Genomic DNA, 9786 nt, shown 5'->3' with positions numbered 1-9786 from the left:
AAGTCTTTTTCTTTCCCCCCTTGTAGATCTGTCTAGGGTTTCCTTGTTCTTCGCAGTTCTATGGAGTTCATCAGTGCTTCGGTGATGTTCTTCCCTGTTCCTCCTTAGTCTATAGATGGACACTTCACGCTTGACGTATCCCTTGCCGTGGCTAATCTTCTGTTACCACCACAAACCCTTATGCGCAAAAACTGATCTAGTCCTTCATAAACAGTTTCGGGTCCTACCCTTTTTAGGTCAAAATATTTTTGCCTTTCTGTCTTCGGTAGATCCAAAATTCCCATGTGATCCTGTGAAACTTGTTTTACCTTACCTAGTCGTTTTTTCCTTAGATATGTACCCTCTTATCACTTCGGCGATTTACCTTTGTATAAGCAATCTATACCATTAGCCCTCTGGTAAACCGGAGGAGCCTTTTACCTCCATTGTTATACCCCGGTTTAATAGTATCTGTATACCCTTGTTCCGATATTGCCTTGTTATCCATTATTGCATTAGTCTCCGGTTTATGCAATTTCACCTATCGGTATATCTTTTATTCCACTGCATCTTGCATGTCATCATGAATGATTTGTAAACCAGCATTTCTTTTCCAGCTTTTTGTTTCACAATGGCCAAGCAATTTGCCGCTTGCAATTGGGCTCGTTCCCGGGTCACCGAGGAATAGTTGAACGGAATGGTCAGCATCGGCACCTTGCCTAAGAAAACTGAAATTAAATGGCGAGTTCCAGGAGCAGAAAATCCTCCGACCTCGAGGCAGGGTGAGGTTGTGGTCTGTGTCGACCACATAGGCCGTGGTTTCAAACCGCCAGGGTCAAAGTTTTATGGAGATGTGCTTGCCAGTTTCCAACTTCATCCTCAAGACATCGGACCCAACTTGGTATCCAATCTATGCAACTTCCAGGTCTTCTGTGAAGTGTACTTACAAGAAGAACCGACTGCTGAGCTGTTCCGGGACTTCTTTCATCTGAACCGGCGTACAGAATTTGTAAATGGCCCCAATACTGAACTTGGTGGTGTCTCAATCCAGAAGCGGAAGGAAGTTGAATTTCCTCATGCCAAACTGCACAGCCACCCTAAGGAATGGAACCAGACTTGGTTTTACTGCAGAGATACTTCTCCTGAAGATGAAAATCCCCTCCCAGGCTATCATGATCACCGGCTTTCCAACACCCATCCAATTCTGCAACGCTTAAGTTCTACAGAACGGGCCAAATATGCCCCTCAACTCGCCAAGCTCCGGGCTTTTATGGCCAACGGTTTAACAGGCGTTGATTTCGTGCGTTGTTGGATATCTTGGAGCGTCTTGCCGCTAAGCCGCCGCTCCGGTTTAATGTGTGAGTACACCGGTGATGTTGAAGACCCTCAACGCCATTGCAACATTCAGGTGACCGATGAAGAGGTCACTGAAAGCGTAAAGAAAATTTTGAATGAATCGGAATCAGTCTGTAGTCAAACCGGCTTGAACCCCTTCTATACTAAGAACAAAACGCCTGCTGTAAGCACTATACTTCCTTTTCATCTTTGATATCTTTAATTTGTTCAACTTGTAATCATTCTTCTGTGTATGTATGTATAGGGTGATGATCCCTTCTGGAAACGGAAATCCGTAGATAAAGCGGTAAAGCCAACCGGGGATAAAGCGGTCAAACCATCTCGTCCCAAAACCAAAGCCGTCAAGCGAACCTCAAAGCAGAAAATGGCTGACTGGATCAACATGGAACTTGATGAAGATGTTGATGATCTAGAAGTTGAGGTAGAACTTGACTCACTTGGCTCCCTTTTCATGCACCTCATTAACAATGATCTTTATCAGGAGGACGTACAAGGCAGCCAAGTTGATGATGTGGAGGCAATTACCCTTTCCTCCGGTTCAGACTCTATGCCAACACAAAAAACCCGTCAAGCAGTCCGGAAAGTAAGCTTTTCTCATCCTCTTGCTTACTTGGACCCAACATTTATTTTGTAGACGCAGCAGCATGAAGCTCGCCGGACAACCCGGCACAGTGGCCAACAGGTCACTTCGGCCGGTTTACCTGATACCCCGGTTCGGAAGCACCGGTCTGAGGTCTCTTCCACTTCTGACCATTCTTATCCCAAGGCAGGTTATTTCAGACAACCTCTTAATCCATCCGATTCAAATTATCAGGTGACACCTCCCTCATCCTCCGGCGAGCCGACAGCAACCCAACTCCCTCCTTTAAAAACTGTGGCTGGGTAAGCTTTCAAACCCTTTCTTCCAATGTGTTGCAATTCTTGAATAAGATGCTAAACCTCTTTTACTTTTGTTTGCAGAGCCAAAGCCAGACCCAGCAAGAAATCTCGGGTCAATAATCCGTCAGAAGATCAGGCTGTTGTTGAAGAAGAGAAAATAGGTGAACCGGACCAAACTCGTGAACCGGAAGGCCCTCCTCCCGAAGCCACCTCTGATGAACCGCCCCTTCTCGACCGGAATACTGATGAACCAGCAGAAGCTGATCCTGCCATTCCTGATATTGAACCGGCAGCTCCAAACCGGGCTAGTCTGGTGAGAGGTACTGAGACTCCATCAGCACCAAAAAAAACCACTGAAGACCACAGCTCTCCTGGTCATCCCGTAATCTTGGCCCAACATAGTGCCAAAGAAGAGTGTGCTTCTAGGGAGAAGGGCAAATGGAGTACTGACTTATCAAGTTATGCCCATCTTAACACTGAAGAGCTTCACTCCGGTTTCTTAAACCGTATGCACTCAAACCGCGACTATGAAGCCGGTTTGGTGAATTTGATGAAAGAACGCTATGAGGTGTTTTCATCTCCCTTTACTTCTTGATTCCAAAGTTGAAATGTCATCCCAAGTAGCCCCCAAGGGTTGTTTTATGATGTTAATAATGAACCGGATCTTTGTAATACTTTAAGTCTCTCCCACTGATCCTCAAAATGTTAAGTCCTTAGTGAAAACTAAGGCCGATACTTTACCAATGTAATGATATAGCTTTCCTCAGCGTAGCCCCGAAATGCCGGTTTAGCTTTGCAAGGTAATCCGGGTTTTAATTCATGCGTCCATTTTGAATAGATGTACATTAGCCCCCAAGTGTCAAGGATAATGCTTGCATTGTTCTGGAGACTTTATAAAAGATGTAGTGAATCAGAGCAAATAGGCATTAGCCCCCAAGTATGAAGTGCATAACTTGTTTATACGCTTTGTACTTTAGAAAATATATCCTGTTGTTTGACATTTCTTCATTGTTGTAGGCCGAACTAAGCAATAGAGATGCCCGGACTGCTGATTTGCAAGAGAATGTGAAGTCCCAACAAGCAGAAGCTGCGAAAGCTAAAGAGGAGCTGACCAAGGCCCTGGCAGCGATGGAAAAGCTGAAAGAGTCTTTTAACAAAGATCGTGCTGACTGAGAAACCGAGAAATCCGGTTTAACCAAAAGAGCCGAAGATGCTAAAGCGGCCCTGAAACCAGTTGTGGATGAACTAACTGGGTTGAAACGGCAAATAAATGCCATGACTTCCGCAATCTTTGGTAAGTATCTCTTTATGCAGTTTGTCCAATTCATGAAAGCTTATCATTGACCAGAACGCTGATTTTAAACCGTAACAGGCACTCGTATTGCTTATCTGGGCACAGTTATGTGGATGAAGCTTAAAGCAGCTTATACCCTTATTGAACAGTTGTACTCTGGGTCCCAGCATGCGATTTGTACTGCGGCTTACAATAAACCGGCGCCATCACTGATAAAGGAAACTCTTGAGAAGCTGGCCATGTTACCAGCCCGGATTACTGAACTGAAGAAGGCAGCTGCAAGAGCAGGCGCATTAACCGCACTAATCAGAGCCAAGGCATGGATCCCTGATCTTGAAGCAGAGGACATTATTAAAGGATACCCAGGTGTAAAGGAGGACGGTTCAAACTTCGACAATGATGACCTCTGAAGGCTGACCAAAGAAATGCGGCCAATAGCCAGCAAACTGGCAGAGGACACAGACTTGTCTCATTTCCAACCGGCTTATGACGCTGAAGGAAAAAGACTGCCTGCCGAAATCCATGAAGTCGAAGAACTTGTGCCTCCAATCCGTAAGCATACCTTTGCCCCTGATATTAACCCCTCCAGCCTTATCCATGAAGAAGCCGTGTTTCAAGCTTTAACTGGAATCGATTGGTCAACGGTTGATTCCAGCGTCTGGGGAGGGATGAAGAAGAAGTGATCGCACCAACTGACCCTCAACCGTCAAACCGTCCAGATGAAGCATCTTAAACCGGATATTGTGTGCCAATGTTTAAAAACAACTATTCAACTGAAGCCGTTTGGAAGCTTCATGTAATAGGATAGCAAAAACTCCTTTATCTGTCATGCCATCGAGCATGTTTTGTGACGCTTTGATAATGTGAAAACTTGCTCTACCTTTTGGGATCGATTTATGCTTAACCTAGAAGGAGCTGTGTTCCTGGATACAAGAACTTGGAAAGTGTCCTAGCGGTTTACCGCTGGACGGGTTATGATGCTCAACAAATATACAATACTTAGATGAATGATCAAAGTTTTTGTATTAAAAGTAATATGTGCAACATACCTCGTTGGTTGACCAACTGCTTGTATGGTAAAGGTGTTAACACCAATCCAGAGTGTTGATAACTCCGTCCTTATTTTGCCGGATTATGATAATAAACCGTACCGGGATACAGGAATCACCGGGTTTTCTTTATAGCACTGGTGATTTAGTCGAACCAGACCGGGGCAAAGAACACCAGCTTGTAACTGATCATTTACTGACAACATGTAGTTGAAAGTCAAGCCGGGCCAAAGACACCGGTTTACCAGAACATATTATGAACCTCAATAAAGGCAGAAAACTTAGCAACTAAGACTCCAACAAAAGAAACATGCAAGGCTTTTTACGAGCTGCCAGGCTCCAAATCGAGGCTTTTCATGGGCTGCCAGGCCTCTGAGTTAAACCATTTAACAAAGCCTTTTAAGATGGGCCTCCAATTAACCAATCGTCGTTTTAACTTTGACAAGTTCAGGGTCTGTAAAAGATTGACTTGTCAAACGTTCGGCGGGTCATACCAGGATTACCTGGACAGGAGTGGCTTACTTGATGAAGGCAGGTTAACCCGGGGTTTTAGGTGAATACACCAGGCTTCCAAGCCGTGGCTTGATAGCCAATTACAAGGGTCCTTTCAAACTCTTTGTTGCTTTGCACAAAGAGCCCCCAAGTAACTTTGTGAGCTGTGCTCAGTGGGTGCCCATGTTTGAGTTTGTGCTTTGTGCAACACTCTCTTTGGCCCCACATAATTTCCTTTGTGGCTAAATGCCTATCAAGAGGTGTAGCCATGGTGTGATAACAACCAAGCCCCCTAGTGATATCCAATTGTGGTTTCAAACCGATCAAGAGGTGAAGCTATGGTTCAGATATGACCAAGCCCCCTAGTGATTTTCTTTATATTCGTGCGGCTGCAGAGACCGGTTTAACAAAAAGCCCCGCTTTGTCAATAGAAACTCTTGTAAGCACACACATGATGTAAAAAGAACAGAGACCCCACTTTAATGGAGGCTCCAGTTTATTATATAAATATACATCGTCATAAATATGTACATATGAAGAGCCTATGGCTCAAGTATAGTAAGGCCGAAGAAGAGCTATGTTCCATGGCCACTTGGTCTCCTCCTCCGATTTACATGAGTCTTGGTGCTCTCGAACATCACTGAGGTAGTATGACCCGTTGTGCAGATTCTTGCTGACCACAAAAGGTCCTTCCCAAGGTGGGGATAATTTGTGCATATCAGTTTGATCCTGGATGAGCCAGAGCACCAAATCACCCTCTTGAAAGGTTCTGGTCTTAACCCGGCGGCTGTGATAACGTTGGAGATCTTGTTGATAAATCGCCGAACGTGCTGCTACAAGATCACGCTCCTCATCTAACAGGTCCAGAGAATCCTGACGAGCTGTTTCGTTATCCGCTTCAACGTAAGCTGCCACATGGGGCGAGTCGTGACGGATGTCACTAGGGAGAACCGCCTCCGCTCCATAAACCATGAAGAAAGGTGTGTAACCCGTCGATCTGTTAGGCCTGGTGTTGATACTCCATAACACAGAAGGTAATTCCTCCACCCAACAACCCGGTGTCCGCTTCAAAGGAACCATAAGCCGGGGTTTAATACCTCTCCAAATTTCTTGATTCGCCCTCTCTGCTTAACCATTAGATTAAGGGTGAGCCACCGATGCTATATCAAGCCGGATGTGCTCACGTTGGCAGAACTCCTCCATCTCTCCCTTTGACAGATTAGTACCATTATCAGTTATAATACTGTGTGGAAAGCCAAACCGGAATATCACCTTTTTGATGAATTGAACCGCCATGGCTGCATCACACTTACTGACTGGCTCTGCTTCCACCCATTTGGTGAATTTATCCACTGCCACTAACAAGTGGGTCTTTTTATCCTTGGATCGCTTGAAGGATCCAACCATATCAAGCCCCCAAGTTGCAAACGGCCAAGTTATTGGAATCATCCTCAACTCCTGAGCCGGAATGTGAGCACGGCGTGCGAATTTTTGACAACCGTCACATCTCTTGACTAAATCCTCCGCATCAGCATGCGCTGTTAACCAGTAAAAGCCGTGGCGAAAAGCTTTAGCCACCAAGGACTTTGAACCGGCGTGGTGACCACAATCCCCTTCATGGATTTCTCGAAAAATCGCACAACCATCCTGAGGAGAAACACAACGCTGAATTGCCCCTGAAACGTTGTAACAATGCAATTCTTCGTTGAGTATAGTCATCGATTTGGAACGCTGGATTATCTGCCGAGCCGAGGTTTCATCCTCTGGTAACTCGCCCCGGTTCATGTAAGCCAGGTATGGGATTGTCCAATCCGGTATAACATGCAAAGCTGCCACCAATTGAGCCTCCGGGTCAGGAATAGCTAACTCCTCCTCTGTTGGTACTTTAATCGACGGATTATGCAGCATGTCAAGAAAGACATTTGGTGGGACCGGTTTACGCTGAGAACCAAGGCGGCTTAAAGCGTCCGCCGCTTCATTCTTTCGCCGGTCTATATGGTCCACCTGATAACCCTTGAAGTGACCAGCCACTGTGTCCACCTCTCGTCGATATGCAACCATGAGTGGGTCTTTAGAATCCCAAGTGCCAGACACCTGTTGGGCCACCAGATCTGAATCCCCAAAGCACTTAACCCGACTTAAGTTCATCTCCTTAGCCATCCGAAGACCGTGGAGCAAGGCCTCATATTCAGCTGCATTGTTAGTACAAGGGAACATTAAACGGAGGACATAACAAAACTTGTCACCTCGTGGGGAAGTTAGTATGACTCCAGCCCCCGAGCCCTCCAACTGTTTGGATCCATCAAAGTGAATAGTCCAATACGTGTTATCTGGCTTCTTCTCTGGTGCCTGTAACTCCGTCCAATCATTGATGAAGTCCACAAGTGCTTGGGACTTAATTGCTGTACGAGGTATGTATTTGAGCCCGTGAGGTCCAAGCTCAATAGCCCATTTGGCAATCCGGCCCGTTGCTTCTATGTTTTGAATGATATCTCCCAGAGGGGCCAAACTGACCACTGTGATAGGATGGCCCTGAAAATAGTGTTTAAGCTTCCGGCTTGCCATAAACACTCCATACACCAGCTTCTGCCAATGCGGATACCTCTGCTTTGACTCAATGAGCACCTCACTGATATAATAAACCGGCCGTTGAACCGGATATTCCTTGCGAGCTTCCTTGCGCTCCACCACAATAGCCATGCTAACAGCTTGGGCATTAGCAGCCACATATAGCAATAACGGTTCCTTATCGATCGGTGCTGCAAGCACAGGCGGTTCAGCTAACTGCCTCTTCAGATCCTCAAACGCTTTATCAGCTGCCTCGCTTACAGAGGGAAGAATGGATTTGCAGAGGTGTCAGAGCTCATTGCTTAAAATAGAGATGAATACATTTTGAGTGGTGTGCTTTTCCTGCCAATGTCACAACTAAGGTATTCAATATCTTCCATGCTAAACACATTATTGGCGGTTCCCATGCGGTAATGAAAAGTTTACTCCCCCTCAACCATACAATCATAAGCCATGGCTAGCCGAATCCACACGTGCCCTCCAAAAAATCAACTTTCTAGGGGGTATTTTATTATATTTTTGATTGCTGGGATTGGGCGTCCCTTATACCAGCCTCTCTCGTGCAAGGACAAGTAAATAAACACCCATCATGAGAATAACCCGCTTAGCATGGAAGATACTGGCCACCCCATTGCTCCATGAGTGGTACGGGCACACAAAACAGATGTTTATTTGAAGGTTTTAGAGGTGGCACATGCAAATTTACTTGGAACGACAGGGTAATACCGTATCTAGGTAGATATGGTGTACACTCATGGCAAAAACTTGGATCAAGGATTTTGGATGCACAAGTAGTATTCCTGCTTAGTACAGAAATTTTGGCTAGCAAAAGATTCTAAACAGGCACCACATGTTGGAGGATTCATAACAATATAACTTCTATACAAATATACATAAGCATAACTCATTACGTTGTCTTCCTTGTCCAACTTCAACTAATTTTCTCAAGTTTGAAAATAATTAATGGGTATTCACAATCATAAAAAATGTCCAAGATAATATATTTGTATGTGAAATTTCTCTTCCATATACTAATCATTCATGAATTGCTTGTATGACCAATATTGTGATTATCAAACTTCAATAAATTTTACTTTCTAAACCAAATGTGAAACTACTACTAAGCATGATACAAGTATATGAAGCACATATAATTTCAACTTTATGATATTCCATGCATTCAACAAATTACTCTTAGGATATAAGTGAAGCACAAGAGTAAATGAAAAACTACTCAAAAAAGATATAATTGAAGATCAAGTTAGTAGCTAAATAATTAAGTAGCTATGTTAGGACTCTCTCTCTCTCATTAAAAACTTTCAGATTTAAGTATTTTATTCAAACAACAAACAACTATAAAAGGGCACTCCAAGAATAGCACATATCATGTGAACAAATAAAAACTTAGGCTCAATGATATGTCTCCGTTGTATCTATAATTTTTTATTGTTCCATGCCAATATTATACAAATTTCACATACTTTTGGCAACAATTTATATGATTTATTGGACTAACATATTGATCCACTGCCCAGTGCCAGTTCATGTTTGTTGCATGTTTTTTGCTTCACAGAATATCCATATCAAATGAAGTCCAAACCTGATAAAATATTATGGAAATTTATTTTGGTATATATGTGAATTTATGGAAGAAGAATCAACGCAAGACGGTGCTCGAGGGGCCCACTACCTATCAGCGTGCGCCTAGGGGGCAGGCGCGCCCAGGCGGGTAGTGGGCACCTCGTAAGGCGGTTGCTGCCCTTATTTCGCCACAAGAAAGATAATTTATGGATAAAAATCCCCTCAAAATATCAGCCCAATCGGATTTACAGATCTTCAGGAATTTAAGAAACGGTTTTCGGCCAGAAAACAGAAATGCGAAACAAAAGAGAACAGAGGTAGAGAGATCCAATCTAGGAGGGGCTCCTGCCCCTCCGCCGCCATGGTGGCCATGGACCTGAGGGGAAACTTCCCTCCCATCTAGGGGGAGGCCAAGGAAGAATAAGATGGAGGGGAACTCTATTCCCCTCTCTTCCGGTGGAGTCGGAACGCCACCGGGGCAATCATCATGGCGACGATCTACACCAACAACTTTGCCGTCGTCATCATCAACTCTCTCCCCCTCTAAGCATCGGCGTCCCCACTGTAATCTTTACTTAAATATGGTGC

This window comes from Triticum urartu, chromosome 2A, assembly GCF_056163025.1.
Source record: "Triticum urartu cultivar PI428250 chromosome 2A, HENAU_Tu73, whole genome shotgun sequence".
Lineage (NCBI taxonomy): Eukaryota > Viridiplantae > Streptophyta > Magnoliopsida > Poales > Poaceae > Triticum > Triticum urartu.
Note: the sequence above shows the minus strand (reverse complement) of the source record.